The following is an 8,803-nucleotide window of genomic DNA, read 5'->3' as shown; positions in this document are numbered from 1 at the left end:
CATAAAGTGTCAAAATATGTTTTCCAAGTTTGCTTTGTTAAGTGCAGTGACATGCCAGTTTGCTTTGTTAAGTGCAGTGACATGCCAGTTTGCTTTGTTAAGTGCAGTGACATGCCAGTTTGCTTTGTTAAGTGCAGTGACATGCCAGTTTGCTTTGTTAAGTGCAGTGACATGCCAGTTTGCTTTGTTAAGTGCAGTGACATGGCAACGATTAATGCATGTGTCGTGGATAGGCCACAAGACGGCGCCATCCCCGTGAAAAAAGGGAGTTTGTATACATTTTTTTTTTTTTTGGATCCATGCAAAGACATTGCATGGTTACGTGTTAAAAGCTATGGATATAGTATCTTGCCTTGTTAAAGTTAAGATACATTGTTGAGTCTCTCTTCATTACAACTGTCGTGGATATCGTGTACTTACGGGAATCTCTTGTTGTCGTACTATTATTAGGATTTAGAACATCTTATTCTATTGGGTTACTTTACCATACAGATACCATTCAAAAGTCAGACAATTATACAAGTTCTATATAATTTTGATATCAGTGAAAAATCCACTTGTATATTTAATTAGAAGAATGTAATTGAAAAATCTAGGGATCTCTGCAGGTCAGTCGAAATAATGACTATTAAATATGTAGTTTACTAGAAACAGAACAACATGTACTCTTCTTTCACAGGTAATCTGAGAGCCATGCCGTCTGTAAGACATACTCCTTATAGCATCTGATCTGAAGGGAGACAGGGCAGTGTAAATGACATGTGAGTGTGCATGAAAAACTAAAAAAAAACAACAGAAAAACACTAATAATCTTTATGTTTATTCCCCTAAATTTAGTACGGTAGGTAATGATTTTACAGTTGTGAAATATAATAACATGTCTACATAGCTTTATTACTATATTTATTATTACTGTTTGTAGATAGAATATTATATATTTACATAAATGAAGGTTAATGGGACCTTGGCCTAGTTCCCAGATACTGTATCAAATATATTTATTGGTGTTTGAAATGACACATTTTATTCCTCCTGCAGACACACAAAGTACAAGCACTCCCTTCAGATTCAATATCTACATTCGTGGGAATATTATGACACTGTTTGGTCTTGTATATTTTTTATTAGCACCAGTGTGTTAAACTGCAACGTACTGTATGGCAGTGAGCATTCTTCTATTTTATACAGTAACACACTTCAGAGCGTTCTTGCTTTAAAGTTGTTACTTAACTTTACTTTCAAAAGTTTTGTTGCTTAAGAGACTGCTACTGTAGATGTTAAAGCCAACAAGCACATTTGCATCTGTTAATTCTAACTTAAAAATTCTCAATCAATACATGTTGATAGGCCTGTACCCAATCATGAAGCAAGGCGTTTGTATATTTGGAGCATGGTACACCTGTAACATCATTAGCTGATTATCCACTTTCCGCATGACCTTTTACCCTTTTACCCTTTGACCTGCAGAGCCTTCAGGTGTATTTTGAAAAGGATGTGCATGTTTGTTTTACTTATCCTAAAGATCCCATAAACCCTACATGCATTTATCACACATTCACGTCCAATGCATTAACTCTTTATTATTATTATTATTATTTATTTCTTAGCAGACGCCCTTATCCAGGGCGACTTACAATTGTTACAAGATATCACATTATACATTATTTCACATTATACAGATATCACATTATTTTACATACAATTACCCATTTTTACAGTTGGGTTTTTACTGGAGCAATCTAGGTAAAGTACCTTGCTCAAGGGTACAACAGCAGTGTCCCCCACTGGGGATTGAACCCACAACCCTCCGGTCAAGAGTCCAGAGCCCTAACCACTACTCCACACTGCTGCTAATAAAACACATTTTTAAAAAAAAAATCAAACAAACAACTTCCTTGTCCTGATTCCCTTATTACAGAAATCCTAACTCATTTGAAAGAGTTCATCTTTTTATATTATTAGGGATTATTAGGGATGCAGAACATGTTGCTTAAGTCAAATCTTCCCACATTCCATCCGGTATAGACAAAGCATGGGATTAGCCCCACTATCTCTGAAGCATTTGAAACAGAATGCATAACTTTACCCATTCAAGGCTGATCTCTCAGACCTCCATTAGGTTAGGTAGTCCAAGATTAGTGCCAATGGCGGTCTGTGTAGCTAGTTGTCAATCATAGACAATCATAGCTAGCAGTTATTGAATTACTTTTCAAAAGTTTTCAGTTTCTTTCCAGATGATTATCTCTAGACTGTTTTGTACCAATGAGAAAGTTACTTGATACAACATTTAATGTCCTCAGATTACCGGAACTAGTTTAATAAAAGCATGCAAACCAGAACAGTAATAGATTCAGTTGTAATCAACACTTAACTGTAGCTGCTCCAAGTTTACTGAAACAATTAATACCAGGATGCCCTGGGATTCTAAGGTTTAGTACATAACCTTTTAATTCCCAAGTTGCAGGAGAGAAGGCTTTGTGTTTCTTGCTGATGACTATGATAAATTACTCTCCTCTTCTTCCTTTTTCACTGTTGGGTCATTAAGTCCCCCAAGAGACTATAAGATACTGCATACATTTAAATAATTGCCTGCATTCCTGCTACAGATGGAAATGTCTTGTTTTATCCTGTGTTGTTCATCCAAACCTGCATTCAATCTTCAGTCAGCACAATTGACTCAATTGGTTTGACCTAGCTGAGCTGCTTGTTTTTTGTTTTTTGCAGCTGAAACCTTGGAGACCATTTACATCTGAGTTTCAGTTTGCAACACTGGATTCCATCCAGAACTCTGCTGCCCGCCTGGTGTTCTCTCTGCCTCGCTTCGCCCACGCTACTCCACTACTCCGCTCGCTCCACTGGCTCCCGATCACCGCTTGCATCCAGTTCAAGACTCTTGTACTAGCCTACAGATGCCTTAACCAGACTGCACCCAGCTACCTCCAGACCCTCATCTCTCCCTACACCCCCACTCGACCTCTCCGCTCCGCCTGCACTAGAAGACTAGCTCTACCTCCGCTATGCTCCCCTGCCTCCAGAGCCCGCTCCTTCTCCACCTTTGCTCCGCAGTGGTGGAATGACCTTCCTACAGATGTCAGGACTGCCCACTCCCTGACCACATTCCGGCGCCTCCTTAAGACTCACCTCTTCAAACAGCACCTGTAGAACTCCTCTGTTTGTATCCTGGGACACTATCACCCTTCATGTAAATGTGCTTTATTTTGCTCTTATCTGCCCCCTATTTTACTGCATTTAATCCTGTACTTCAGAATACTGTAATTTGCCAAGTGTTTAACCTGTAGTACTTTATATTTAATCACATCCTGATGTAACTATCACTATTTAATCATATGCTGATGTAACTATCACTATTATCTGCTGTATTATTGAATTTTGGTTTGTCACACTTGTACTTTGCTTGAACAAAAGTTATTGTATTTCTTGCTCTTATTGTATTACTTGTATTGTAACACTTGAAATGCATTTGCTTACGATTGTAAGTCGCCCTGGATAAGGGCGTCTGCTAAGAAATAAATAATAATAATAACACTGCTTGAAACATAGGGAATGCTTCATTTGTATGACATTTTTTCTCATCTTCTTCAACTGTAAGACTTGAAAGGATGTCTGTAAGAGATTATTGTGGAACAGCGTACAGAACCATACCAGAAACAGAAGCATGTTCCGATGCAAAATACATGCAAGCCAATTACTAAACATGTGTAATGTTCCATTGATTAATAGACTGTACAGGTTCTTTAAATACAGGTTAATTAAACTGTTCCTACAGTATTTAATACTGCACCCTCTCAATTCATAGATGTTGGGTGTACCTGCACTTTTGAACCAACTCAAGGTACAGTAAAACATATGGACTCCACTCAGTTTGAAAATGTAAGATTCTTCCTTATGACCAAGTCTTTGGTATTCTTGACAAACGTACAGTTAGAAGCCAAGGCATTGAAAAATGCATGAACGCACTATCTAATTGAAGCAGGAGTGTGTTCTGTTGTTGGGTAAGAGTAATCACAATACAATTAACTGTGGAAACTGCTCCCTGTGGAGAGCAGGTTGTAAATCCACAATGACTACTTAAGTAATGAAGTGCGACAATTACATTTAAATGGCTTTGTAACAGAGTCCTAACCTGTTTGCAATGTCTGCACTCCATGTGGGTGTTGCTGTTCTCCTTTTTATCTTTGTTCTGAAAAATCCAGTTGAATCCCTTCGTACAGCCAGGACGTGAACATGCGCTCTGCGACAGTGTGACTCGCCCTGCACACCACACCGCCATGCCTTTACCAGACTGTGCAGATCGGAGAGGTCGGGTGGGGGTGTAGGGAGAGATGAGGGTCTGGAGGTAGCTGGGTGCAGTCTGGTCAAGGCATCGGTAGGCAAGTACAAGAGACTTGAACTGGATGCGAGCGGTGATCGGGAGCCAGTGGAGTGAGCATGGAAGAAGCGAGGCAGAGAGAACATCAGGCGAGCAATGGAGTTCTGGATGAGATGGAGTGGATGGGTAGTGGACGCAGGGAGTCCGGCCAGGAGGGAGTTGTACTAGTCTAGGCCGGGCCTGGACGAGGAGTTGCGTGGAGTAGTTGGTGAGGAAGGGTCAGATTCTTCGTATGTTGTGCAGGAAGAATCAGCAGGTGTGTGCGAGAGTGGAGATGTGCTGGGAGTAGGAGAAAAAGGGGTCCAGGGTTACTCCGAGGTTCTTGACTGAGGAGGAGGGCGAGAGCGTGGTAGATTCCAGAGGAATGGAGATAGATAGATCAGAGGAGGGGGAAGATGAGGAGGGGAAGAAAAGGAGGTCAGATTTAGAGAGGTTGAGTTTGAGGTGATGCGAGTGCATCCAGGAGGAGATAGCAGACAGACAGGTAGAGATACGGGAGGGGATGGTGGGGTCAGAGGGGGGAAAGGAGAAGAAGATCCGAGCATCATCACATAGAAATGGTATGAGAAACCATAGGATGCGATGAGGGGGCCCAGGGAGTGGGTGTAGAGAGAGAACAGGAGAGGACCCAAGACTGATCCTTGGGGGACTCCTGTTGAGAGAGGGTGAGGTGTGGAGGTTGAGCTGTGCCAGGTTCCCTGGTAGGTGTGGTCGGAGAGGTAGGAGGAGAACCAGGCCAGAGCAGTGTCGGAGATTCCCAGGACAGCAAGAGAGGATAGTAGAATAGAGTGATCGACAGTGTCAAAGGCAGCAGAGAGATTGAGGAGAATTAAGACATCGGAGAGAGAGGCAGCACAGGCAGAGTTTAGCAAGTTAGTGACAGACAGGAGAGCAGTTTCAGTGGAGTGAGCAGAGCGGAAACCAGATTGGAGAGGGTCGAGCAGAGAGTGGTTAGACAGGAAAGCAGAGAGCTGGCGTATACTGCCCACTTGAGGGTTTTAGAGAGGAAGGGTAAGAGGGAGACAGGACGGTAGTTCTGGAGGGAGGTGGGGTCGAGGGTAGGGTTTTTGAGGAGGGGGGTGATAGAGGCTTGTTTGAAGGCAGAGGGAAGGAGGCCAGAGAGGAGAGAGGTGTTGAGAAGACCAGTAACAGCAGCTTGAGATAGGTGAGTGGGGAGGGGGTCCACGGTGCTCATGGTGGGTTTGTGGCCCTGGAGGAGGGAGGAGAGGTCAGAGTCTGAGAGGGAGAAGGAGGGGAGACAAAGAGTGTTGGGGTTGGAGCAGGAGGGGGTGGGGGGGAGGGATAGGTGTTAAAGAGTTTGCAGAGATTTTAGAGGAGAAGAAAGATGCAAAGTCTTTAGAGGAGATAGAGGAGGAAGGAGGACAAGGTAGAGAATAGTTTCCGGGGGTTGTTGGTGGAGGATTGGATAACAGATTGGAAAAAGGAGCATTTAGCAGAGGAGAGAGTAGAGAAGGAGGAGAGGAGGGAACGGTAGAGGTCTAGTGCAGCAAGGAGTATGGCTCTCTTCCATTTCTTTTCAGCAGAGCACAGTTTGGTTCATGCTGAGCGGAGCACAGAGGAGAGCCAGGGTTGGGGAGGGGAGGTGAGAGGACAGAGGGAGTCGAGGGAGGAGGTGAGGGAGGAGAAGAGGGTGGAGGTAGCAGAGTCTACAGAGAGTTCGGAGAAGGAGTCGATAGGAGGGAGGTGAGAGACAGCAGTGGAGGCAAGGACAGAGGGGGAGAGAGAGCAGAGGTGAAATAGTATCAGAGAGGTTGGAAGGGCAGCATGCTCTGGAGAAGGTGAGGTCCAGTTGACAGCCAGCTTTGTGGGTAGAAGAGGATGGAGAGAGAGAAGTTGAAGGAGTGAAGGAGAGAAAAGAATGCAGCAGAGTGGGTTGGGTTGGAGAGATGGATATTGAAATCACCTAACAGGACAGTTGAGGTAGACAGAGAGGGGAGGGAGGAGAGGAGGTAGTCGAGTTCATCAAGAAAATGAGTGAGAGGTCCAGGGGGACAGTAATATCTAGTGCATTAGCTGTCAGATAAAATTGCTGCAAAGTAATATATATTTATAAAGAAAAGAAAATAAGATACCAAATTGCATACATATTTTATTTACACCATCAAAAGATATTTATTCCATGTTAATTTCTATAAGGTAACGTTAATTACGTAGCATCACTATGAGAGTACATTGTCAAGCATTACATACAAATTGGGTAAGTAATGGATTAGAGCTGATAAACATGAAGAATAGGAGCATGGGATATCTAGTTTTCATAGTTCAGTTGTCTGAACATCAGTATCTGTTACATCAATATTGCATTGTGCATTGTAGATTAAAGCAGTTTGCCATTTCAATAATTGCTCTATTCGTGGTGTGAAACCTTGGAACTCATTTTGTTCTTGCATATTAGAAGCCCCAGGACACTGACTTTAGATAAAGAGTGTGGCATATTGATGACAACTCTCTGCTAGCCTTTATCTTGCATGTCTAGGTTGACATTTTAACACACAGAAGCGTTGAAGCCCTGGGATGGATAACTGTTTTGCCATGCCTTGTGCATCTGAAAGAAATCACTGCGAGGAGCAGTGCTGAATAAACATATGTTGTCATGCTGCTCTGTATAAGATTTCAATCTGCGACACTCCACATGGTGACTCTGCCAGACAGTGTTGGGACGGTAAATGTAAAGGGCAGATCACACCATTGCGATCAAACATCTACACCGACAATTTTGCTAATGCAGTAATGACGTGCTAATCTGTCTCAGTATACAATGACATGCAACCGCAGCGAGCCTTGATTCACAAAGAAACTCTGCATACAGATACTGAATTTGCTGCTATTCTGATGTAAAACCCATTGATGTAAAATCTATTGATTGAGACAAAAGGGTGTTTCACAAAGTTCTGGCAAACCTCTATTAAAGCTGAGGTAACGAGATTCAAAATGAACACTCAAGGACACTTCGCTAACCACGTTTCTATTTTTTTCTAATCATAACAATATTTTTGGAATGCATTTTGATGGCGAGTGGTTGTCTTGACGATATTTCTTTGGTATCCATTTTGATGGTGAGTGTTTGTCTTGGGAGTTTTGCTGTCAAAGTAACACCTGCTTTGTGGGTTGAAAGTCTTTCAGTGACAGCCAGAGTTCAAATTTCAACATAAGAAAGAAACTGATAAAGGAAAGCACAGAAAATGAAATAACTATAAAAGTGTTATACTGCACTAAAAAACAAGAGAAAACTCCCCCTCATCACCTGCCCTTGACAGCAGCATTTTTTCTACTTAGGACATAAAGACAATGTAACACATTTACATTATTTCACAGGGCATGTCTTTTTTTAAAACAATTTCATGCTTCAAAAATATATTTTCACACTTTATGCTGACAGCTTCTAAATAACGGCTCTTGCTGACTGTCACAAAGACGGCCGGAGTGGGTGGCATCAGACCAGAAGCAGGAAATAAATAAACAAAACGAGAGGTAGAGTTTGGTGGAGCTGAGCGAATGCTTTCGCTCAGCATTTAATAAATAAACAGAACAGAAAATAAAAGGTTTGAACACAAAACAAAACACGGCACTATACGCCAAAACAAAAAAAGACAAACAAAACGGACTAGACAGACAAACACGGTGAGCAGATTTTAACTATTATTATTATTATTATTATTATTATTATTATTATTATTATTACCTCCGTCTCCAATCCCGTTCTCCACTCACCGAACACACAACCCTGAGTGAATGAAAATGTGTCTATATATACTGTTGTGCTGGGATTCAATTACTAATTAATTATTCACTTGAAATGAATCCCAGCATGTGAATTAATTCTGTGCAACCCCGTGCTTACATATTACATTTAACCAGCACGTGAAGTGATTTGTGCCCTCCTCGTGCCTAAATACAAATCTACACTTTTTAAATACACGTGAAACACAGACCCGTTTATATCCCGTGTACCAATGACTATACACCAACATTTACACACGCACGCACCACAACACATAATATGTACACAGGGGCGGGGCACATTGCCACACTGACATAACTGCAATGTTAGACAGCCGGAAAATAAAAGAGGAGAGGAAGAGAAGGTAAGGAGCTGTCAATCGACAATCACAGCCAAATTCTATCTACTAGTTGACTGACGTTGGGTCAAAAAAGCTGTCATTCCCTGATTTGTAAGGACGGTTATAATCCGGCAAGCACTGCAAAGAGACCCTGGGGCCTGCAATCTCCAGTGTATTAGATGACTAATGTACTGTATAATATTACCTTAGTCTAGAGACAAGTCCTCAAGGTGATGATCATGCAGGGCTGTTTTGTCTATTTCCTGGCACATAGAACACATGGCACATGTCACATTTAAGGTGGATGACTCAAAGGGTTTGCCAAGGTGAT

This window comes from Acipenser ruthenus, chromosome 17 (genome assembly GCF_902713425.1).
Source record: "Acipenser ruthenus chromosome 17, fAciRut3.2 maternal haplotype, whole genome shotgun sequence".
NCBI lineage: Eukaryota > Metazoa > Chordata > Actinopteri > Acipenseriformes > Acipenseridae > Acipenser > Acipenser ruthenus.
The sequence above is the reverse complement of the archived record's forward strand: the minus strand, read 5'-3'. Positions refer to the sequence as shown.